The 26,311-nt window shown below is 39.1% G+C and overlaps 2 protein-coding genes and 1 long non-coding RNA gene across 3 annotated transcripts in view; 2 read left to right on the forward strand and 1 right to left on the reverse strand.

Annotated features, from left to right (window-relative positions):
* The window catches only part of LOC145944101 (uncharacterized), a 327,150-nt gene extending 317,559 nt beyond the window's left edge, over positions 1–9,591 (forward strand). The window contains exon 14 of the mRNA XM_083052145.1: positions 9,491–9,591. The gene's annotated coding sequence lies outside the window, so the exon portion shown is untranslated. The remainder of the gene's footprint in view (positions 1–9,490) is intronic.
* Sol1 (CUB domain-containing protein Sol1) overlaps positions 1–26,311 on the reverse strand; it is a 281,663-nt gene that overhangs the window by 112,793 nt on the left and 142,559 nt on the right. The gene's annotated exons all lie outside the window — the stretch shown is intronic.
* The window catches only part of LOC145944108 (uncharacterized), a 92,439-nt gene continuing 75,748 nt past the window's right edge, over positions 9,621–26,311 (forward strand). Inside the window, exons 1-2 of the long non-coding RNA XR_014426619.1 lie at positions 9,621–9,694; positions 9,782–9,813. This is a non-coding gene — a long non-coding RNA (uncharacterized LOC145944108). The remainder of the gene's footprint in view (positions 9,695–9,781; positions 9,814–26,311) is intronic.

The following is a 26,311-nucleotide window of genomic DNA, read 5'->3' on the forward strand; positions in this document are numbered from 1 at the left end:
GACCGAAACTAAGCAGCGAACACGCGGCGCGCGAACGCGAATGCCCGGCGTGCAAGCCGAGACTGCGCCCTCCAACGTTTCTCCATAATACGCGTACACTCCCTCCCTCCCTAAACGCCCGTCCTCCCGCTACCAGCGGCGCCCCTTCTCTCCTTTTCTCCCCTTGCACCCTTGTCCTGTGCCTAACCCCCTTTTCCCTGCGACCGAGACCGCCGCCCCGGACTTACCTCTTCGGGAGAATGCAACATTCACCCTCTCTCCCTCTCTCTCTTTTCTTCTCTTGTTATCCTCATTTCCTCGATAATTCCAGATTTCTGCGGACTGACCGATATACAAACCGGAGCGCTCTCTCTCAATTCGCGTATACGACGCTATCGCATCCTCTCACAGGCTAAAACCTGCGTTTTCTTATCCGCGATCATTTCCTCCATTATTACTATCTAATAAAATCCCGAGAAACGAAAACTCGTACATAGAGCAATAGAAGAAAAGAAAATCGAAAAGGAAATGATTTTCTATGTGAAAGAAGAATGAAAAATATAGAAGAATCATTTTTTTAGAGGTTGTTTAGGAGAGAAATAACTTAAGAAATTTTTAAATTAATATACAATTACTTTTTTAAGTTTAAATGATTTTTTCAAATTGAATTTGTTTTTATTAAATTTTTATTAAATATATAAAATATATATATATATATGTTATGTATTTTAATTTTTTATGTTCTATTAAATACATTTATTTGTTTAAATAAAATTGTATACATATATATTTTTTATTATTGATATTAGAGCTCATGCAAACTTAAATATATTATTGAGAACCAATTTATATATTATACATTTTACTTTTAAATATAATATTTAATTTCCATTGTTTTAAGAAGCTTTTTAAAAAACAAAATGTCAAATGAAAAGTTTCGTTACACATATTTTTTACAAAAAATTCACTCGTTTCCAATTGTACCAAATTATCAGATCATTCTGTATTACTTATAATGACTCATAATTTCGTGTGTAACATTATATAAATTACAGAATATTACGAAATTTTTTATCGAATAATATGTTGAAAAAATAAAGTTTGTTTTTCATTCGCAAAAATATCGTAATCGTATTTTCGGACCTTATATGGTTAATTTGAGATTTAAGAGATTTATGTTACACACATCTCTCTCTTCCTCTTTTAAAAAAAGTTACGTATGTGATATTTATAATGTACACGTGACATGATATTGAAATAATTGCTAATCTTATTAACGAACGTGAATATTGTTTTTATAATGACGCCGATGGAAATTATATATAATATCCGTATCTTTCGCGTGTGATATTATAATATATATTCGACGCTATCGGATAATACTGTGCGCTGTTTAAATTTCCTATGTAATAAATCAGAAATATCGTCGTTACTCTCCACTAACACCCTTCGTTAGAAAGGCCGATAATTTAAAATCCGTGACAGATAATTCGAGCTTTTCCCTCTCCTTTTCCTTCTTCTTCTATTCAAGTTTTTAATCGATAACTAAATACATATACACACAAATTCTGTATGTTTAAGTTAGATCTGACAACTCGTGCTCGACGTAATATATATTTGCGTAATTATTCTCTTATCATATATATTATTTGGATATTGTTAATATTATTGCACTCTACGTTAAAGCGATCAGTGCTGAATTTGTTTTTACGTCTCTGACAGTAGAGAGAAGGGGACACATTCGGTACACTCGCTCTTGTGATCGGAATTCTGGAAACGTGTGTGACCTGGTGACTCGAATCCTTGATCGTTCGTCATGTGCCTTGATAGGTGAGGTAGCACATGCTGCACGGTCGAGTAACATATATCGTGAGGGTGGGTTTCTCGCCTTCCTCCTCCGTCCTTAACTTAACAAACTTCTCTCTGTTTACGCTTCGGGAATTTCTAAATTATTCTCGACAGGAATACAAAATGCGTTAACGGGATATATATATATCTTTAATAATTTTTCAATCCAAAGATGTTTTATCGCGATTTTTCCACACGCGATCGTAGACGTGGAATATGCCGAGTTGCATCTTTATTGACGGAAAATCGAAACCAAATTTGTTAGAACCCGTCAACCCGAAAGTATCGCCCAAGTAAGTCTCGGACGTCTCGCGCGCTGTAAATAAAGCGGATCTCTCTTTACGTGCCGGATATGTTTTCTACCCATCGCGCTATACGAGGATCCTGAATTCCTGTATCTCACAATCAGTCAGTTGTGCCTGCGCACGTTCGTTGCCCGCATACTCAGCGAGAAAACTCTTAAGGGAGATTCGAGTGACCTGATAACATCGTTCTCGTTTTGTCACGCCAAGATTGATTTATGCCTCTGTATTTTGTGCATTTATGGATAACAAGCTGATGGACCAATCCTCTACAATTCTCTCTTTCTCTTTTTCTCTCTCTCTCTCTTTCTTTTTCTGTCTCTATTTTTCTCTTTTGGGTAACTTTTGTGTAACTTTCAAAACTCGTCAACATTTTTCGAAACTCACAGGACGACACGTGTGTCGTTGGAACCGTTTTCTTTCCGACGCGATCGATAGAGGAATAGAAATGAACCGGAGTCGTTCGTCACGCAAATCGACGGAAGAAGGTAAATAGCCGTCTATCCGCTTCCTTAAGATATTCTTCATAAGATGTGGAAAGATTATAGGGGCGCGAGTATAAAGTTTTGCGCGCGAATTTCGCCAGAGCTATAATCTTAATTCGCGCTCGCTTTAATAGAGAGATATCGTTCGCTCACGGTCATCAAGTCGAGGTAATTTGCTATGCGACCGGATTTTTTACATCTTGGGAGGATGCAAGCGACTACGTCGTTTTCTCTCTCTCTCTTTCTCAACAAGTTGAATATTTATACGTTTTGCTTCTTTGGAGTCGTCGAACGTTACCGAGATATCGTCCGCCAACATTCGTCGGCAACAAAACCGTTTATGTCGCGCGAGCTCTTTAGATTTTTACGAGGTGGTCGCGGACACACAGATCTTTTCTCGACCTCACAGAGAAAGAAAAACAGAGATAAGGAGAGCGAACACATCTTCTTTCTTACAAAAATAATTCTTCGCGAGTCGTGATCTTTGGCGTGAAGGGCGAAACTTTGCGCCGTTTGAGAATGACAGCCGGATGTGATGCAGTTGGATAGATAACGTTAATTAAATACTGGCTGAGAGAGAGAGAGAAGCGAATTGCCCGGGGATGATTTATCGCGTCTATTGCTCGTCCATTTCTCTCTCTCTCCTGTTCTTGGTCATTCCGTACGGATTCTGTAACCAGATCAAAGACTATGACATCACTGCGAGATGAGAGATCATGGAGAGTAAGCCGTAATAAATTCAACGTTCCGCGGACCGGCCATAAATCGGGATAGCTTCGCCCGCGCGTGTTCCCGGATGTAAACGTCGACCGATGTAAACGGTGCGCCTATATAAGGTAGATGCATCGTGTATAATATTTACGATGTCTTTCGGACGATAACCAACCAACGTGTGAGATTGTAAAATACGATCCTTTTTGCCAAACTGGCCGCGGTCGATTTAGATTCCCGTGGAAACGACGTAAGCGTGTAAGGGCCGCGGAGAGAAAAATAAATAAGGTGTGCGAGAAAAGAAAAAAAAAAAAAAAAAAAAAAAAGAGAGGAAGAGATCGAGAGAGATGTGGATAGAGTCTATTGGAGTTTTCGCAAAACTTTTCTCGCCCGCACGCGTTCCTTTGAGACGTGGTACAATATAAAACCTTACTAAGACCCGATCCGCCCTTAAATTTCTCGCGGAATGAATCAAGTATCTCTTTCCTCCCCCCGTGCTTTTTACCTCCATTATCGCTTCTTATATAAACGAGAGGACTCTCCGACCGGGGTCTCGAGCGTTAATACTTCTTTCGGATGTAGATAAAATTGAGCACGAGATGGAACATGAAATAGTAAATAGCAAGACGGTATGAATTTCTAGTCGCGCGCGATAATAACGCCGGATCATGAAAGGATTTTACTTTGTATCTTACGAACAAGAGTCTCTCTTTGGTGCATTTTGATACCACGACACGGATTCCGACAACGCGCGTTAACAACAATGTACAAAAGCCAGCGAATTCTATCTCACGATACGCTTCGCGCACACAAATGTGCTTTCTCTCTTTTTCTCTTTCTCTTTCTCTCTCTCTCTTTTTCTCTGTTTCTTAGAAAGTACGGTGCCATCGGTTTACGCTTAAACTTAGATCAGTCTTTGAGCGCAAACTCGATTTGCGCTGTAACTCGCCATAATGCCGAATGCGTTTCGCGAAACTCGATTTACGCGCAATGCTCTTCGATGAAGAGGTCTCCGGTTTCGCGCCCTCTCGTTTCTTCCCACTCTTTTCCTTCGCTTTTTTCGAAATAAAAAAAAAAAGAGAGCAGAAAAATAGTAGATTGGTACCAACGTCACATCGCGTGGCCCTCCATTAGGAGTTCATTGTTTTTACTTCGCGTTACCTTCCGGCGTTCGTTGTTCGGCGACGGATCGATCCGGCCTACAATTGCGCCGTGTCCCTTAAACAGTGGCTCTCGCAAAGCCCTCCCGGATTCGGCCGTCCGTTATAATTTGCTTCCGGTGGACCCGCGCACAGACAGTCGATCCTAAATCGATTGTCGGTCGGTTGGTCGGTCACGGGAGCGCTCGGCGGCGGTCCGCTCGCGTCCCAACTTTGTTTGGCTGTTTTCAAACTGGGGGTATAATAAATTTGATTAAGCCCCCTCGGCCTCGGCTCGGTCTCGGCGAATCGGCTACGATGTACGGTGCATCGAGTTTGTCACGATTGATAGTGCCCGGTTCGCGCCGAGATAGTAGGTAACGCGGTTCGCGTCACGCGGGAAAAAAATGATTGATTACGCGCCATGCATTATTGTTATGAGCGCACGCGCCAGCGCCAGGAAGCGTTCCATTAAACCATTACGAGAAAAAATTAACGTCCCCTGTCTCCGCTCCCTCTTCTCCCCCTCTGTTCCCCGTGATCATTCGCGCGTTTCCACTAAATCGAATCGAGAAGCATTTCGCGCGCTTTCGATCAACCGATTGCGATTTCCTGTCTCCCGATGATCGGTGATGTATTCATGGGATTGCCAGCTGTCATCAACTCGAGTAGTGGCAGAGATTGCGCCTTTTTCAAGCAGGAACAGCAGTTAATACAGATTTATGCTACAACGTCGGTTTAAATATTTACATTAACGAGACAAGTTCGTTTTTTTTAATTGTGTATAAGAAAATGAACAAAGATTTAATTACACTTGCGCCTTTGGGTAATTGGATGTTTGTAGATTATCCCTTTCCGTCCATATATCGCAAATATAATGCGCCATATTAAATCCCACGGCTATTTTCGCAGAGATGTATCGGAATGCATCCGGATATGGTACTCTGCGTTCGCGCGGGAAGACATTATCGACGTCGGGCTACGTTATTCCGTGCGGCTCCGGGAAGTAGGTCGAGGGATAAATAAGCATTAGGGAGAGGGCAGAATAAAATATGGCCTTTGTACTCCATGCAGAGCAATATTACTGCAGGTTATTGGATTTTCGACTTATTGCGAAAATTGCGAGTATAGTCCGAGGGATACGATAAAAAGGTTAATGATTCCTTCTCTTCTCAGCATCCCTTCTCTCCTTCTTCTCTTCCTGTCCGTATTCAGGAATTGCTGAATCTTTCGAAAATATCAATTATCCTCTTCCGAGTTCTTTATTTTCGGCCGAAATTGATTTACATTTGCATGACAAATGAAAAATCGTCCCGCGAAAACGTTTTGCGCTGGCAATTATTGTTTTTCACGCCGCTCTCTCTCTCTCAAAGTTCCCATTCTCATATCCTCGAAAGGCCGCGAAAGGAGATTCGCGGGATTGAACGGCGAGCATGAAAACCATCGAGGCTCGAAACTTTTTCTCTTCCTTCAGCGGAAGTAATTTGAATAGTCGCCGCGATGACGAGAAACTTTTTCCGCGGTTAGTTCTGGAATCAGCCGCATATTATTATTCAGGTTCAGAGAGATCTGCGAATCGCTGTCAACCTTTCTTTCTCTCCTCTCGTTTGATGATCTTTATCGATTCGACCGTGAGAGAGGATGAGGGGGGAGGAGAAAGAAGAGTGAAATCTTGCGTCGCGCGAGAAGAAGTATTGTAGAGAGAGTAACTATAAAATCGTAGCACACGAAAAGAATGCCTTCGACATTCTCTCATTAAATGTCGGATTACCGATAATTGGCTGGCAAAGGGAACACTGGTCCAGGACCTATTTGCCGAGAATGGGGATAACAATGAGAGGATGAGAGACGAAGATAAAATAAGAAAAAATATATATATACGTGTATAAGAAAACGTTCGCGAGAAAAGATACGTATACAGCTCACGTTGCGGTCTCTTCCGAGCCGACCCGGAACAAACAGAACGAAAGCTTCCTGCGCCTTTGTACGAGCTATAACCCGATCTCTCTTTATCGCGCGGGAAATATTCTTTAAGCGTAGAAAATAAAAACGGAAGTAAAAGTTGGGTGGGTAGTAAATGGCTGCCGCTCTTCTCCTCCTATTGGCATTTACCATTCGCGGCAACACACGGGCGAGAGAGACGGGAGAGACAAGTCAGATCGAGAGAAGGATTCGAAGGCCGAGAGGAGAGAAAGGCCGGTGATCGCGAGGATAATAGATTCGGGCAACGAGCCCAAATAAGAGCCCCGTAAGGGATGTCTGTGTATATATACCGAGTATTTCGCAAATAACGTGATAAGCTCTCGTTCCCTCGACGAGACACCTTGAAGTCGATTCTCTTCAATTCGAAATCTCTAGTCGGAACTCACGATTGAAATTATTTAACATCATGGAATGCCCTGAGATACGCGCGCAGCAATTAAGCTTAACATTAATATCCGCTTTATACGGTAAACCGATGAATGGCAAATCAGAGGAGATACACACACACACACACACACACACACACACACACACACACTCTCTCTCTCTCTGTTGTTAAGTACACGCTACTATCAACGATGTGTATACATATATAATGATCCCGCGTATCATCCCACCAGCTGGTCTATAATGAGATAATGTAGTTGTGACAACTATTTCAGAGGGACCATCCTCGTTGCTTGCTCCGCTTGTCGGTCGTTGATGCTCGGCTAATTTCGAGTCATCGTCGTTAATTTAAATTAACTGTTACATCGAATCTCGATCAAACTCTCGAAACACACGAAACTACTTTCGACACAAGAGAGGAAGAAAAAGCGAAAGGTAATTGGGAGAAAGAGCGCGCGCGCTTTTGTACGCCGAACTTTTCTCTAAAACTCTAAATAAAACGATTTTTATCAGCTATTGTGTCTCGTTAGCGGAAACGTAGCAGTCGCGCGATTTTTTTTTATTTTAGATCGCTTCGGGCAGAGAGACGACAGAAAATCATCATTTCGTAGATTTAACAGGTAGAGTTGATCAATTTTTTTTCGCAAATAAGATTTTAAGGATATTTAAATATCTAAATATTTAGAGAAAAAACGTCGGAACAAATTCCAAATTCGATTTTCTCTCGCACGTACTTTTTCACGGTGACAGATAATAGCATTCGATGGTGAACCGATGAGTTCCCACAGCGGAGCTCGTACTTCAAAAGCGGGAACGCAATTTCGAGATCACGAGACGCGCCACTACGAGAAGAAGTATTACAGACAAGGAGGAAAGATTAAGCGCCGTCATGTTGTCCCCACAGACGTGGTTTCCCGATGTGCCAGCGGGCGCACACGTCCGCGAGCTACACTTTGCCGCGTAACACGGGCTTTGTTCTATTGGTGAGGCCAATAAGGTGACACGGGAGCTCGAAGGGGATCTTAATTATATCGGGGAATTAACTTCGCACAATGTGCCACGAACGAGTCGATAATCAACGTCCGTATATCGAACTATGATTTAGCATAAATTTTATACAAATCAATATTTTTACTTTCTCTTTCTGTTCTTAATTAATAAAGAAATCATTGTACATTTGTACAGTAGACGAACGACACGTTTAATAATTGAGAAATAATGACGCTATGACGCGAGATTATTCCTCGAAACGTCCAACGTCTGTGGTCTCTGAAATACTTTGCTTTGTTGCAGTCAATTGATTCAATTAATTCTACTACCGTTACGTACATTTTATTTTCTCGATAAAATTTAATATACTATTATAGAACAACACAAGCGCGCGCTACGCGCGCGCCATTCAATTTTGTGTTAAAAAATAATATAGTCTTTTAAAAAATAATATAAAGTTTGTTTAAACTCGATTAATATTTTTTCACAGAAATTAGTTGATTAAAGCGTTAATTTGCTAATTAAATTTTAAAATAATAACACGTTAAAAAGTTAAAATAGTAATATGTTGTAAATAATATGTTATAATATCTTATTCTCGATTAATATTTTTTGACAGAAATCAACTGATTACTGTCAAAAATATTAATCGAGTTTAAAGTATTATATATATAATCTATTATTTAATACATATTATATTATTTTAATTTTTATAACATTATTTTAAAAATTAATTAGTAAATTAACGCTTTAATCATATATGTCATGTAGAACTTCAATTAATTTTTTTTCAGTAGTAATATAAGACATTAATCAGACGTTGTGATTGCTCGGTAGATACACTGACAAATTATCCAAATTAATTATTATACAACAAATTAATTATATAACAAATTAATTATATAACAAATTAATTATTTTTTACAATAATCAAGCTTCAAATACACAAGACATCTCGAAAACATTTTTATGAATACGAGAGAGAAAATATTATTGCGGAGAAAGAGACATTCTCTCTCTCAATGTCTCTTAATCAGCTGATTTTTCTGTCAAAAAATATTAATAAAATTTGATAATTAAATATTTTAGCTTACCTATTTATATTTATATTGTGTATGTTATAATTTGCTAATTAAATTTTAAAATAATAATATGGTAAAAGTTATAAAATAGTAATACGTTGTAAATAATATGTTATAATACCTTATTCTCGATTAATATTTTTTCTTTCTAAAGCTATATCTTTTCGAACGAATCTAGTATCGCGCGCGCGCTATTAGAATGAAGTTGCCGATGTTTGTAGAATAGCGGCCATTACCGAAACGCCGCGAGTATCAGGCAGTTGGAGCTGCGTTCCGCTGTGATTAATTAGTAAGCATAATCGTTAGAAACGATTTCTAACCTTTGTATTGTAATATTTATCAATCGCATATCATAATTTAAACGTTAATATGTAGTCTCGTAATTGTTCGAAACGCATATTTCGCGAAAAATTCGATGCAAAATCTTTTGCCAACATAACCCAACTTAATCTATTTTTGCACGCGCAAATGTTTTGCGATCCGTGGATATATCTATCGTTAATTCTAGCTTACATATTTATATTGTGTTATAATGCGAAATAATAAGATTATTCTAATATATGTATGTATTTTATTTGTTACAGATAGCATTGCGATACACAGTGCGATTCACGCGTCGTGTCGGGAGTCGGGAGTGCCGTGTAAAGTTTCGCGCGTCGCGAGTGCCGTGTAAAGTGTCGGGCAATCGTAATTATTCGTATTTTCGCGAATGTCGTGAGTGCTATCATGGACCAAGAGAGGAGGAAGAGGCCCGGGGAGGCATCGGGCGACATCGGGGCAACTGTGAGGTATGCAAAATGAAACATTTTTTCTAAACTGCATTGTTTATGAGATATTCGACACACATATATATAATTTGAACATTTTGTTTTCAGACCAATGTGCTGTGGACTACAACTCCGTTACTGTACGTATTGGTGAGTGAGAAATTATTTATTTTATAATATTTCTATAGCGGTAATGAAGATGTATATAATATGTGAAAATATTAAATTAATAATATTTAAAATAATATGTTATAATATCTTATTCGCGATTGATATTTTTTTACAAAAATCGGCTGATAATTGTCAAAAATATTAATTCGAATAAAATATTTATATTCGAATTTAAAATATTATAACATTTCTTTCTAAGAAAGGCATGTTAATTGTAAGTCGATTTTTTCGCACGTATTGTTGCATCTTTTCCGCAATGCTGATAAACTGTTTCGATTCGCATTGTGCGTTATATTCGTAGCATCGAGAGGCTGTCATCGCGAGAGTTAGTACTTTGACAATTTGTTTAAAATAAAATAAAATAAAATAATATGTTTTAAATAATATGTTATAATACTTTAAACTGGATTAATATTTTTGATAGTTATCAGCTGATTTATGTCAAAAAATATTAATCGAGTTTAAAGTATTATAACATATTATTTAAAACTAATATTATTATTTTATTTAATTTTATTTTAAACAAACTGTCAAACTACTAACCCTCGCGATAATAGTCTCGATGCTACGAATATAACGCACAATATGAATCTTGACAGTCAATGAGCATCGCGAAAAAGCGACAACAATAAACTTCGATATATGCGAGTATCGACTTTACGAATCTTTTTTAAAAAAGAATATATATTTTTTAACGTTAAATATAATTTGTATTTATTGAACAAGAGAAGCTTTATACATAAACCATTTTTTTAACATTTTTTTTTTTTTTTTTTTTAACAGCTTTTCTTTGACAGCTAATTTTACAGTCAATTTTTTGGTCATTTTATCTATAAAACTATTAAGATAAAGTTATTGAAAAGTCAAGTAACTCTCTCTCTTTCTCTCTCTTGTCTTGTTTAAGGTATATTATTAAATATTTTTTATATATCTCCTTTTTTTAAATATAATTGCAATTTTAATAAAACAATTACATATTTGAAAAAATATACTTATATATAAAGCACATATTAAATACATTGAATTAATACGATTGTAATAAAAGGAAACACATAAATAATATTTCTCTCCTTTCGTGGAAGCCTCAAATTTACTTATCGGAGCGATTCGGGATTATACATTTACGACTCATGATTAACGCGATCAAAACATTAATTAATCATGCGCGACCGCTTGTGGTACCATTCATATCTTCCAACGTGAAATCCGATTATACATATATCGTCGTGTATATATGTGTACATACGATGATAGCGATGTTTTATATTGGGCGCGTCACGCGACAGGCCGGTTTCAATTTCTTCTGATACGGGAAATGCTGGATCGAAAATCCCAGAAAAAAGGATGCTTTTTCACGCGAGTTACCACCCGAGGATCCGCAAATTCCACACTGGTTGTCTCCCTTCCTCCCTTTCCCCGCGGATAGTAATTTCCACCGCGCTGCATTTGCGTTTTAAGCCGCTTAATGCGCGAGAAGAGAATTTGCCAGGAATTTAATCAACTTGGCCGAACGTTGATTGCCGAATGGCAATTATCGTGTTCGTGATCGTTGGAGAGTCTTGTCGTTAAATACGGCGGAGTGTTTGACACATCTTATCAGCAACACCGACACCAGGGCGACGCGACGGGGCAGGACACGTCGGAAAGCCATTTCTAAAGGGAAACGAAGTCGCGCGCTTCCGTCGCGGAGGAATAATAACGAGACGTAGTTATCGTCGGATTAATGGGAAAAAATTGCCTGTCGATCTCTCTCCTCGGAGAGGGCGAAGAATGTATAGTTGAGAGAACGGAGATTTTTTTCGCTCGATTTTTAAAGGTCGTTGACTTTCGAGCGCGCGCGCGCGCACGTCTTTGAAATATAACGCGTATATATTTTGACATATTATTAATATCTCTCTCGATTGAAATATTTCACACACACAATAACTTTAAAATATTTTATTTCATCAATAAGAGAGAAGTTGGAAAAGTACGAAGCAAAGAACACATTTGAAGGATTTTAATTTGGTATATCTCTCTCTTATTGATGAAACAAAAATTTAAAGTTATTACAAGAAAAACTTAACGATTGTCTGTGTTTAAGAGGGAATGTTAAACGCGAAAGAATCTTCTAGATAGCATATTTTTCTCAGAACAAGATATTAACATTGGATGCACTATTCAATTTGCATCTACTTTATTACTTTGGTCATGCATAAATATGGGAAGCAATGATGAAACTTTTATATATTCAACACGTTTAGAAGGAGTAGAGAGGAGCAAAGTTCGATTAATATTGAAATTGTAGCCAAATGTATGTGAGAGATGCAAGTTTTTCACGATTAATAAAAAAAAATTGCCGCAATACTTGTCAGTATTGGGCCATTCCGTTTCTAAGACACCGCGACGGATCGTGAACGGCTGCGCCACTTTCTTATTCGCTTTTCCCCTTATCGCATCACCGTCTTTCAAAAGTATCGAGCTGATTGGAACGTACAAAATGAAAGAGGGAGAGGGAAGAAAGAAGGGCGGAGGCGCACTTTACTTCACTTTCAAACAGCACATAAAGTGACGAACTTTGTCTCCGTGGATCTCCGGCGCACCGATTGTATTTTCTGGAAGCACGAACTCGTCTAGAAAAAGCGGACCGGAGGTAAGCGCGTCTTTGAAAGAAAAGTCGTCGTCGCTTGATAGAGCAACGATGTCTCGCGCGCACTTATATTAGCCGCGCGCTGTCCTTTTGATGTTACAGATCGCAACTCGGCTCTCTCCCTTTTTCTCTCGTATTGATCGCCTACTGTGAGTGCGGGACACAGGAAAACTCGATCGGATGTGTTATATACACGCTCGCGGATAGTGTCGAATAGATGCAATTTCCTGCCATCGGCGTGCAAATTAACGTTTCTTTGCGCGGCGGCAGAAAAAATGCATGCTTGCGCGCAGGCATCTCGTGATTCTCGTTAGAGCGTTACCCGCTGATTGATACCGCTACCGCCGGATGTGCATACACGCGGCGCCAAAAAGGGCGTAACCGAAACTATTTGGCGCGTTAAACATATGGGTAATGGACGCGCCTACTATTTTATCCAAGCGTTGCGTGGCAATTAGCGAAAAATTTCCCGCTACCCTATAAACACCTGCGCGCACCTCTGCGTCGCTTTGTTTCACTCGAGAATTAAATAGACCGACTCGTTATTCGACGCGTTCGCGATCGGCTCTCTCGCGAGAGAAGAAGCGAATAAATTTCATTCCTTTTTTTTTTTTTTTTTCGTTTCGATAAAATGTGCCTATCTACGAGAAAAGTTTCATATAGCGCGTTTTCAGCGCGGACACAGAGAGATGTATTTATTCAACGAAATATAAAAACGAAGCGATATGCTTTTATCCCTCCTCTCGTATGATATCCGATAAATATTCAGTTAAATATATCAATCATTTAATTTATTAAATTATTTATTTATCGATATATATTATTTACATGTACATACATATAGTCGTCTATCGCGTAATGCGATCTTTTTTCTTCTTTTCGTTATTTATTCTTTTCTTTTTTGGGTAAAGAAAAATTATTTTGCCAGATAAATATTTTTACGTATAAAAGTAGACGGTAAATAATATAATTAAAAAATTTTTTAATTATGATAAACTTTATTAATATCGCGTAACATGTTTTATATACATGTATTTCAAAGAGATCCTTGTATCATCTTCAACGCGTTCATCTCAATACGACCTAATTTTTTATGAGAATATTTTGGTGCATTCTGCAAACTCGAGCTTTATACACATTTGCATATACACAATACAGTATTTACATATTCCATTCTCCGCGACTGAGAGACATTTCTTGACAAACTTGTATCGACACGGCAGGAGATATATCTTTATACGTTTTACCCGGGGCGCGCGTGCGAGCGAAAATACAAAGAGGGAAAGGTCAGGAGTGTCTCGTCTAGACTGAAATATTCGTCTGAAACACGCTTTATCCAAGTTGTATGTAATATATTGCATTGTGTTCACATACAAAGTGTGCAAAATGTTCACGTGCGAAGCTATTGATTAATCTGTCTTGCACAGGAGAATTAAATAAAAAAATGCTACATCTCATTACCGTTTGCTGCAAGGTTGTTCGATGCTTCTCTATTTTTTCTCTCTTTTCGATGGGGGATATAAAAGAAAGACGGGCAATTTCGGAATTTTCGCTTTAAGGTTGACCGTATATCTCTTTGGCGTCAAGCGTAGCCACACAAGCGGTTCAGTTTTACGGCCATCGTCGCGTCGTAAAACCATAATCCTCGCGTAAGTAGAAAACGCGACGCTATAGTCCGGCGCATAGTTGCCGCTAAGTAGTCTTGGTAACACGATACAGGAATGCGACCGGCTCGTGCGGTCTTTTTTAGCCGGTGTTCATTTAACGAATGCGACTGTGCTGGCGAGTGGGTTTCCTGTGAAATTCGAATAAGTATCGAGCTTTTCGAAATGCCATTCAAACGAAAATCATTATGAAATTATACGCTTTGGAGCTTCGAGTTTACCCTTATTTTTGTATTTTCCGTGTATTTAATTTATATATACAACCTCTCTCAAAAGAGCTTTTACGGCTCACATTCTGTTACACTGGTTATATTTTATGGCGATTTTACAGAGATTTCATACAACAACGATTCTGTTCGTTAAAATACAATACAATACAAAATTTTCGTCTCGTGTATTTTAATAGTGAGATCAATATTATTTATATAAATGGTCGAAACGAATAGGAATCGTTTTGTAAAATGGCAATGTTTTGTGCTTTAAAATATGCATTATATGTGGTTATATCGCGTTCTACCGTTTGCCGCTGTACGCGTATATCAAGTATACTTCGGATTGTTGTCTTACGGGGAAGAGTCGCTGACGATAAACCCGAGCTCTAACAAGGAAGGTGTGAAAACGCTCCGACATTAAAGGAGGTGTTATAATTTTCATTCAAGAAGCTGCAAGGAGACGTGCCACCCCTTTATAAACCGTAATCCCCGTTGTTTCTACTCAGCCTCGCTGTTACGAGCGCTTCCCCCATATCATTTCTTCACAAAATTCTCCTACATTGTGCTCACGTAATGGCTTATCCCTTCCTAAACTTGTCTGTTCGAATATCTTTTGGAATATCCTCGTTTCACACACTTATTCACAATTTTTTTTCTCTCTTATAATCGGTTTCTTTTTCTCCTTCAATTTGGATGTCGAATACAAAACGCGCAAAATTGATGCCGATTATTTATCTCCTTTCGTTTCGGTATCGTAAGAAGAAATTTTCTCACGCGACTACAAATTCCCCGTTTTCCGCTCTCTCGAGTCTACGTGATGTATCATAATGCCGCGACGATCAACGGATGTATTAATATTGCGCGTAAACGCAGATTTAGGAGCGTTAAAAGTGCCATGAAGAAACTAAAGGATACCCGCCATCACGCGCTAAATGAAGAATCATAATTCTCGGCCGGGCGACGCGTCATCGTAATCCCCTTCCATTTCTTCGCGCGCGGGTGAGAGAGCCACCCCTTTACCACTTAACGCAGCCCGAAACTTCCCTTCTTCGTCGTCGCATCCGCGCGATTCTTTGCCCGTCGTTCTTTTCCTCTCCTCTCCTCTCCTCTCCTCTCCGACAGCGTCGCATCGCTCTTCACCCGCGCTACATTTGCAGCCACTAGGCGCATACATATATCACCAGTCGTGTTCCCGATGTACTCATCGAGCCGTGTGCTCCTTTTCTACGTCTCCTCTCTCTATGAAATCCCACGAGACCGTGTATAGTCGAGGGTAGGCCAACGCGATGCCGTAGTTGTCCTGCCTCTCTCTTCTCGAAAATTTATAAGTCTCCCTCCTTATACTTCCCTCGGACCTTTCGTTGCTCACTGAACTTTCCTTACTCTCCCGTCATCTCTCTCTTTCTCTTTTTCTCTCGTCGACCATCTCCGACAAACTTTATAATTTTATCGGTGGCAATGCTTCACAGCGCGATACCTATTAGCGTTAATTTGGGGCTACTTAGCGGTCGGTCAGTTTAAGTGGGCGACACTCGAGCGAATATCCGTGGCCATGGTCCAGGGAGGAAACTTTCCACGATGCTCTGATTCCGCGTAATAGCATGGACTCTAGGAATCGAGATTTTTTTTCCTTTTTTTGAAAATATATACCGCGCCTCACATGGCCCGAACGACTAGCTTCTCTTGCGTGTGCAAGATGAATGTACGCGCCATTCTCAAAGTAAGCCAACCAACCTACTCGCGATTCCGTCCACGACGTATGCAATAAGTCTCGCTCGACCACTCCCTAATGCGGCCAATATTTTCACCTTGTACTTTCATGTAATTCGCCTTCCTTAAAAAGCCTTCTGCATTATTTAATAGGATCAATCGATATACACGAGATGCGCAGCTGATTCACGTTATAAGCATGTTTTCTCTTTTTTATTATTGAGTACATATATATATATATATATATATATATATACATATATATATATATATTTCTAGTAATAAACACATAACTTTTCTTTTTTCTTTTCTCTCTTTTTTCTTTTTCAATATCACTCCATAATAAAAGTACTCTGCAGCTTAAATTCAGATGTTCAATTACAGTCAAATATCTTGAAAACTAAATTAGATTCAATATTTTTTATGGCAATTTATGTTTTAAAGAGAGAAACAATATCTGATAAAATAATTTTCGTCTAGATAAAGACATTAAAGTGATTTCAAGATGCCATACTTATTCAATAAATTTATACGTATAATCTTTTATACAGATTTTCTCTCTTATAATTAGTCGTATTTTTCATATAAGAATACTTTAGAATCATCAAAAAATCAATAATTTACGAAATATTTTATAATTTATTTTGATGTATATTGTAATATAAAATATGAAATAACTCGTGTAAAGTATTCACTTTTCCATTAAAATATTCGTTAAATTTTCCACAGAATAATAAATAACATTGATCGATGAGCCTTTGTACAAGTACAACATTTCGCCTGTAATGTGCAGTTGCATATTTGTTTTTTTTAAAAGCATTATGCACTTTTACGCTTTTTTTCATATCAATCAATTTATAAAAAATATTAAAATAAAGTCATCGAAAAGAATAAAGATTTTACAGAAAATGTGATTTTATAAATAATATTTTGTCACAATAATATTTAAAAAAATATATAAATTATGAAAAATACGAAGAAAATTTGATTTTTTAATAACATTTTAATACTTTTATGTGCACTCAAAATGATAATGACTAGAAAAACATTGATATGTGCAAGAGGAATCACAATGTAATCCAATTTAAAAATCCAATTGAAGGTGACCTCGATAGCGGCTCCATCCGACAAACATTATTACAAATCACTATCTCTCAAAACTATCTCTAAACATACCGCGAAAAAGGGTATATCATCTATCAGATCTAATTTATAATAGCCAAGATATTTGACTTATAATCTCCATATACAATGTAAACAGCCGCGATAGAGGTAGACATAGAAAGAAATTCAATGGCCTTCGTTATATCCGCGCATATGTGTGAGAGAGAAATATTTCTTGTTCCGGTAACTTGAATACGTCGGCACACGTAAGTACCTCGAGCGCACAAGGAGTAGTCACCCTCTCGTAACCTACTTCAAGTTCCACTCTGCATCCACGCCCTGCAGTAACTCTATTTCGCCTCCTTGTTAAAGCTACGTTCCTATCTGCATCTCGGCCTCTCTCGCTCTTTCTTTCCGCTCCTTTTTTTCTCGTTCGCGTACTGATGGCTAGCGGGATCTTTCTCCAGTAGTTCGTTTTTCCACGGGTCGAAAGGTGAGCGTTTTCGCAGATGCAAGACATTATGCATGGCCTTGCATAAGGTAAGCACGCGACTTGACGAGGGGTTAGGAGGGAACGCTCTCGCAATCCGCTGACCTACGTTATGGAGACGCACGCGTGTTTCCCCAAAGTCATGAAAGTCTTATGACGCTGGGGAGGTCCGGCCCTCGTAATTCTCGGCGTCGGCCGCGACGAAAATGGGATCGTTGGCCGGTCTTGCTCTTCGTACCGACATACGTGCACGACGATGAATTGCTCTCGCCGCGTCGAATTAATAAAGAGCCTGGCGTGCGAATTAGTAATCGCTGCGGAGCCACCTATGTTTAAATGCACAGCACGCGTTTCCGCGAATATGGAGCGGCGCCTCCTCATCGATCGTCGGCGTTGCCTACGGACGTTTGTTTTACATCAATCTCCTAGTGGTCGGTGCGATTGCAACGCTAAGTCGATATATCTTCAAAGATGCAGAGAATTCCTGAGTAAGTCATTTCCAGTGGTAAACATATGTATCGAACGTAGATTATTGGAAATAATCATTTAAAAATAATATGTTCCGCGTTTAAATAGAAAATATTATTGCTAAAAATTTATATATATTTTTTTGAGAATAACACGTAGGAAATATATTTATTTGCAGCGTAATAATTTCAATTATCAATTAAACTGATTACTAGCGGGTTTGCAATGACCATTTTAAATATTTCAAATTTTAAACGTAAAGGAAATAATTAGAAAAGAATAACAAAGCAAATATGCTTTTATTTCATTTTTTATACAATATAAAAACGTGATTTAATATAAAAACAAAAAATGGATGTGGGAGACATGATGGAGAAATAAATGAAATTAATATAATACATACAAATTCGTAAAAATATTATAAAATTTTACTGGTTATATAAGAAGTCATTAATTGTTTTTTTTTCAATACTTAAAAAATTATATAACAAAAAATATATATCTAAAGTATTTATTTATTTTTAATTAGTAAAATTAAATATTTTATATAGCATTTTAATCAACATATAAATGAATGATTATTTCAATTAATAACCATTTATGATCCTCTCTAGAGAGAATAGGAATAATATAATTTGTATTGATATTTTTATTATTGATGTTTATTTTAGTATTGATTTTTATTTTATAATTCACGAGTACGATTGACTTTACAAAATTTAAAGATCTTCTTCCATCTTAATAACTGGATCGTGGATATTATAATAGCGTAATTAAAAGCGTTATAAGGAAGATTAAGTATTAGGCCAGAGTCCCCTGCTGTTTATAATTAGGTCAGCAGACACTGGTATCCAAAGTAATCCTTTTACTATCCATAGTTTAGAGGTGCCGCGAAGTAATTATGGTCCAGCAATAATTTAACTTCCGCGTAGCAGTAATGAATTTCAGCTATATCGCGGAGTTAATGACGTATTACGGACGACAAGGGATCTCGCGAAGGACGGCAAGGATTTTGTGTATAATATCGAGTATAAATTAATTTTCGTGTAATTAACGATCAATACTTATATATCTATTGCGCGCGGTTTTACACGCGTTTGCGCGTGTATCAGCTTTTTTCCTCACACAAGAGTGATGAACAAACGTGCTATAAATAAAATGTATAACCTGCGGGTTAATTATTGCCAATCAACGTGTAAAAAAAATATGTTTGTTTTTCTTTTATAAAACGCATCGTTATAGTAACAACGATTTATAGAACGGGAGAGACTATAAAACGACTGCAAATCGTAAAGTATCATAAAAAATTATGATATTCAACTGCGGATTAAACGCGAGACACGGAGTCTTCAGACGGATTAAGTCCTCCATGCTGTCCTCCGCCCAATAAACGACGGGAAACGACTTTACGACTTTACGTCGTGTTTTGACGTGCACACGACGGAAGAGAAGTGCGCTAGCAGTGGAAGCGATATTTGAGAAATAACATCGAGAACGGATTTACGACGTTTTCACGGCGCGTAGAGACGGCGAGAGAGACGAGAAAGGGCGAAAAGGTGGGATAAAAATGAGGGGGTAAAGGCTGAGAAACGGTAAACATATTTTTGAGCTTCGACGGTTAAACCCCGTCGATCGAAGTTGACAGAGAAGTCTCGAGCAGAAAGGACGTGTAGAGTAGTGATGCGTTAGAAAAGGGCGGGCGGGAAGGGGGAAATGGGAATTAATGAAGCTCGGGGAACGGGATGGCGCGAGCGAAAGCGAGGATATTACGTGTTGAGGATATGGGCTTGCCAATTACAATCGTATCCGAGCGGCTAGCGCTCCCACGAGGTTCCCAGTCGCCGGTTTCTATCCAGCAGCATGCATAGGTGGCCAACCCGTTGGCGCGTTGTACACCGATGGCTCGTGTACTACAACATTCGTATACACTATACACATTCGTGAATATATGATTTTATGCACACACACACGTGCGCGTGTCCGCGAGATATGTACGTATATATGAGTGCAGAACGGTATGCTCGCGAGCGGCAACAGCCAACTCCCCATCGCCGTTTCTATTTTCCGTCTGCTACACCGCAACTTGGAGTCAGTCAACCGCAAAATGTATCATCCCCTAGTTTGTACTCCGTCCGGGTTAAATTAGATTTTATTGGACTGTTATCCATTCTCTGCGCTCTCCCGCGGAAAGTACTTCCGGCCGAGGCAATCACGGCGGGCCGCTGCCTCTCCTGGTCCCCCCGCGCGACCAAAATTCGTCTCCGCTCTCCGCGACCGAGAGTGCATCCCCCTCCTCCCGAAAAATGGGAAGCCACCGTACAGTTTTCTGTCGACTCGTTCATGCATATATCGCTATTTTTCCATATGCTTTCTTCTACGTAGACATTATTACACGGTAGAGAAAACCTTTTTTTCCACGCATTTTTATCTTCCGTGCGCCATAAAAGGTTAAGCGGATAATCGCTACGAGAAGCTGCTTTCTCTCGGCAAAGCGCAGTTTATACCGGACGACAAATCCTACGTTTTTTCTTTTTTTAAAAGGACATAGAAAAAAAGATAGAAAAATAGATATCGGAAGAGCGAAGCGATGTAATGTAGGAATTTAACTTTAAGCGTTTCGCGCAGTAGCATCCAGATTTGAATCCAACTCTCATATTGAGTAGCTCGCTCGTTTAGCGAGTCACTGTGCTTTTTCGCTGTGTTGAAGGGAAACAAAGAACAAGAGAGAGGTTGAGAGCGAGACAGAAGTAAAGCTGACAAGAGAGGACGAGAAACGCGCGCGTAGGACGGTTCACTTGTGCCGCCAAGTTGTTTCGATATCCACGCGCAACGTAGACAGACTGTCACAACTTCCTCGAAATTGTCAAGACCGAACACCCCATCATCCCTCAAACTTCCGTTTTCGAAGACGCGTCGGGCGCGTGAGCGCGTTTCCGCTTTCCTTCCATAGCTCTGACCAACTTTAAGGAATAATACATATTGCGCGCGCACATACACACACACACACATCGATCCATTTAACCAATAACGTTCAACCAATATGTCTTTGCGAATAATAGCGCAATTATTCTTGACCGAAGAATCACGGCGAGAAGCCAAATTTATTGTGACAAGAAGCATATGACTTATAATCGAAATATTAGCACGTGTAGAATATTTAAAATTAGTTCTAGATAATAAAAATATATCTTTTACTTTTATACGCACATATAAAATGTTAATTCTCACACATTACCGGGAGCAGCTGTGAATGTTTATAACGTATGAGTGTGTTTGTAACTGATAAAAGTATACGAGGATCGTGTCTGTTTGCGTAACATTGTTTGCTATCCCCGCTAAACTTCGCAATATCCGGTTTTTACGAACTTTTATAATGGGACGGAGGGATACACTTTTATTTCTCCCTCTTAACTTGAAATAGTGATCATAAAATCACGACAAAACTCCACCGCTTGAGAACACAATTGAAAGGGCAAATGGTTGAAAGGAGGATGTCACATATATAAGATGTCCCGAAACTATGGTCGCGTGCTTTTCATCTACAGATTCTTTAGCAAGTATTGAATCGATCCTTCTGTATACCGAGAATTTAAAGGCTTTTTAATATCTTAGAAGTATCTACTAAAACTTGTGTTAGAAAGAGAGAAAGAGTAAGAGAGGGGAGAGAGAGAAAAAATATTATATTATTTTATAAATTCTTTTCCGCGTTGAATGTTAAATAAATATATCTTGAATAAAAATAAAAACAATGCCATTAATAAACGAATCGTATCTTTTTAATCATCTTTTATAAGCGTTAATTAAAAGAGAGATATGCGTTTAATAAATGAACATTTTTCGAATGTAATGTGTTTCTCAATTACTCTCACACATTTTTCCATTCATGAATGTCTACAGCAGAACACAATAAAAATATCGCGCACGTATCATTCATGTGTCCGAATCACTCTTGACGTACATCTAGATTGCTTTAAATCGATATAACAAAGTGCCGCAAACTTTGGAGCGCATTTGCGATGAAAAATGAAGGAAAGAGAGGGGAGCTTTTGATTATTGAATGTTCGCTGCACTTTAGTTTCTGTCGCGCTGTAGTTTCTTGTAGCGACGAATTATCGGAACGACGACTTCGCGACCGAAAGAAACTACCGAACGCGCGTTTCGTTTCCCGTTCCCTCTTCCGTCTCCGTCCGTGCAGCGACAAGCTTCCTTCCACGAGTGCAACTAATGATAATTGTTACGACCGTCGCGTGGCTTTTGCAGGACCGTCGCCGTCGCAAAAAAACGCGAAGCGTTATAGCGTCGCGTTTTGCGCAAACTTTCGGGGCGGACGCGAAGATTACGCGGCAATAACTCGCGCTCGTGTAATAAATGTATTCGTTTGCGGAAAAAGTCGTCGGTAAAATCCGCGAGCTTCCGGTGAGCTTCTTAGGCATCTCTTTACTGCTACATCTTCCCTTCTCGCCTTCCGGATTGTGGGGAAAATCTGATTTTTTCATCGAGCAAATCGTGTAGCGCCGGCGTAAATGTTTTATCGCGCGTCTTACAGGGCGGAGGGAAATGTGGAGATAATTTTCTCTTCCTGCTCTGGATTAGAATTCTTCCGAGAGCCGAAAACATGTCTATTCAAAGTCGTGTGAGAGAGAGAGAGAGAAAGAGAGATCGTTACACTCGAACGCGACGTTAATGGAAACTTGGCGCCCTTACCCCGACGTCGGAGTCTAATGCTCGGATGAAGTGGCCGCGAAGTTGTCTATATAGATTGGCGGACGCAGCCAAGTGGACGGTTATACGCTTTATCAATGCTCAAAGACGCACAACTGATGCTTCTTCTTCTCCTCGCGTTTCCCTCTTCCCGCGCGGATTAGAAAGTTCGGAACAAGATTAGCGTACACTCTGATATATGGCGTATACTAGTAAAAATTATTAATTAAATTTACCGTCGACTGTGAGACCCGATATTATCTCGGCAAATTTGTTCTAAAGCGTAGATTTACGTCCGATTTTACGTCCGATCCTTTCTCAACGCGATAAGAGAGACGTTAAAATTGAACGCGATTGAAATAAATCAGACAGGTTTCCAAGTGTAACGCTCATATCTACGACAATTCGACAATGCCATTTCAAATTGTCAGATTATATCGAAAATCACTTGAATCAATATTTCTATTAAAGAGTACGAACTGATATGTAATATTATATATTTTCGAAGCAAACACTCGCGCAGGATCTATTTCTCGCGAAATATTTATTTACTATTTAACTGTGTCGGTCCATAGAGAATTTTTAAAATTCACGGCACAAACGCAAGAGAATCCTTTTCAAAGAGCCGGGAAGAAGGCAGGTTGAAAAATTAATACGGCTTCTTTGATTGTCCGCGCCAAGTTGCGGGAATATGTCGCGTATCCTACCGGCAACACATATCGAATCGAGCTACGACGCTATAAAATAAGCATTTCGATAGTAATATTTAAAATGGTTAAGTCTCGAGCGGGGCATTAGTCGGAATAATCCATGGATACCGTCGACCAGAGCGCACGGGTTATGTGTCTCTCCTATAACTCGCTCCTTCCCCCCGTTAAAATTTATTCACAAGCTTCCGCCTCTCTTTTCAGCGATTTTTCCAACGATGCGGTCGAAAGAATCGCAGAACGCCAAGTGTTTTCAAAGTAACGATAGATATATCATCTGTTTTAATCACATTGCTAATATAATCGCGTAATAATAAGTCTACCCGAATATTTCAATAATTCTTCGGGAAATATATATTCGTGAACTTAACATTCGTGAAATACATATACATATATATATAAGATAAAAACCTGTATATATAGGCTTTTATTTTGCCTGTGAAAACTGATTTATCATCAGCAATTATACAATTGTAGTGAAAAATGATCGATGCGCGACCGGGCGTTGAATATACGCTTACGCGACCAATTCCTAGACTTGCAAATCGGACAACTCGTTTGTCTTTATCATCAGCGAATGGCGTGCACGGTGGTAAGCGGCACTCTTTCGTAACGATTTGAATACACGGTTCATTAATTGTGCAAATGTGACGTTTTCGTTACAATTTCGCGCGGGACTTTTAGAAGATTAATGCGGGAATTTTAATCATCGGTCAGATGTGTATTGTCTCGTTTGCGCTATGAACATGCAAAAAAGATTTAGAAAGAGCCGTTAATTCGATCGTCGAGACGAACGGGAAAAGTATGGCCCGCATGTGTGTTGGCGAGATAGAGGATTGAATACGAATTTCACGATATGCTATGGATAAGCGATTGTTACACTTCATCGATCGAGGCCGATCTGGGAACCAATATCTCATCTTCGCTTGCGGTCTATTAGATTTCTACGGTTTCCGGGGCAATGGACGAGGAAGAGGGGCGAGGGAAGAGGTCACCAAGTCTCTCTCGTTCTCTCTTTCTCCGTGGAGAAAAGGGCTAACGTAAATCGTGACTCTTTCAACATCAATCCCTGAAAAGCGCGCGAGAGATGGATCTTATACATTTCCGACGAATCCGGGGAGATGTGGAATGCCCGATTTCGGATATCCCGACCGCACACACCCAACTCGAAATCGATAACCGGTCTCGCCGAATCGACGGCGCTCGCTGCCAGAGATCCACTGCTCGCAAGCCGCGGCGATTTATCGGCGTCCCATATGATTCTTGCGGCGAGACGTTTCCGACAGTTACATGTTAATGCCAGCCGACATTGCATAATGTTTATGAATAGTCTCTTAATGGTATACACTTGTCATCCGTATTAGGGTTCATCCTTTTACTGGTGGTACAATCGAGAATGTTTATACGTAATAATTTTACATGGAAAAAAAAAAAAAAAACAAGTCGAAAATGTAGAATAAGTTATTTTCGTATGAGGCTTTGTTTTCGAAGATTGATTTTAAAAATTGGAAAATTGATTCGAGTTTAAAAAGCATAGATATGTTATTAATTTTTTCAAATTTATAAAAATCAATTTTTTGGATACAAATTACTATGTACACAGTTTTGCAAAAATTTGTCAATTTCGATTCTTGTCGCATTGATTTTGCTATCTTTTTCATTTAACTTTGACATCAAATTTTTATTTCCTACGATCCGAGAAACCTTCAAGTTTGAATAAACAATTTATTTCAATTTAAATTTCCGAAAATTTCGACGCGAAGAACACCTTGAAGGAATTGTACAAAACACAAACGTAAAAAAAAAAAAACTATTAAAAATGGACCCGTCCGACTTCTTTGGATTTGAAAGAAGAGATATTTCTCATTCCAAACTTTGTAATTCGTTGATATTTTTCGCGACCGATCGGTATTCCCCTTAAATCCTCCTCTAGTAGTTTACACGTGAACGCAGCAATAATTTCCGCTGTAATGTCCGAGGAGATCTTGAGGAAACTTTCTTCGATGGGGAAGAGAATAAAGCGAGCACAAAATGTAATTCGTGCCGTAAATTTCGGCAATCGCGTACGCTGGACAAGTGTCGGTAATAGACTCCTTTTTCTTTTTTCTTCTTTCTTTATTTGTCGCGGCCAGTTTAGCACCCGCTTTATCACGGGTCGGGTCGTTTCGTTTCGAGTGGACATTCTGCATCCGACACGTAGACGCAGGTGGACGCGCTTTATGACCGACGTTATATTATGATCAAACCTCATTGTCTGCGCTCGGATGTCCCGTGCCCGGTGTAGGGACGAGGGATAGCGCGCATTATATTGTACTTACAAGCGGCCTCTTCTCTCCCTCTGTCGACAACTGTAAGTTAATTTCGTCGCCCACGTTCCATTTGCGTCTCTTTCTCCTATAATTTAATTGTGTAAAATCCATCGCGATTACATCCCGTTTGCGACAATTCCATCTTCCTCTAAATGGGAGCACGTGAGAGTCCGTTCAAGAGTTATAAACTTGCGATGAACTCGCGATAACGTAATTTATCGCGGATTACACACTTGTTTGCACATCTCTGGGGAGTTATATATATACTTCTTTCCTTCCGATGTAACGCGACGTTGTCAGATACTTGCCTGATTAGTAAATTAACAGTTGTGTCATACTATATCGTGCGAAAACCGCACGTGTGTATGTATACGGCATCGATATTCAACTATCCATTATGTAGGAAATTTACCATTATGTATACGCCTGTATATACCTGATCACAACACACGCTAGTCGAATGTTTTTAACTA

Source organism: Prenolepis imparis, unplaced genomic scaffold, assembly GCF_030444845.1.
Source record: "Prenolepis imparis isolate NDT839.2.m4 unplaced genomic scaffold, iyPreImpa1.0 SCAF_1, whole genome shotgun sequence".
Lineage (NCBI taxonomy): Eukaryota > Metazoa > Arthropoda > Insecta > Hymenoptera > Formicidae > Prenolepis > Prenolepis imparis.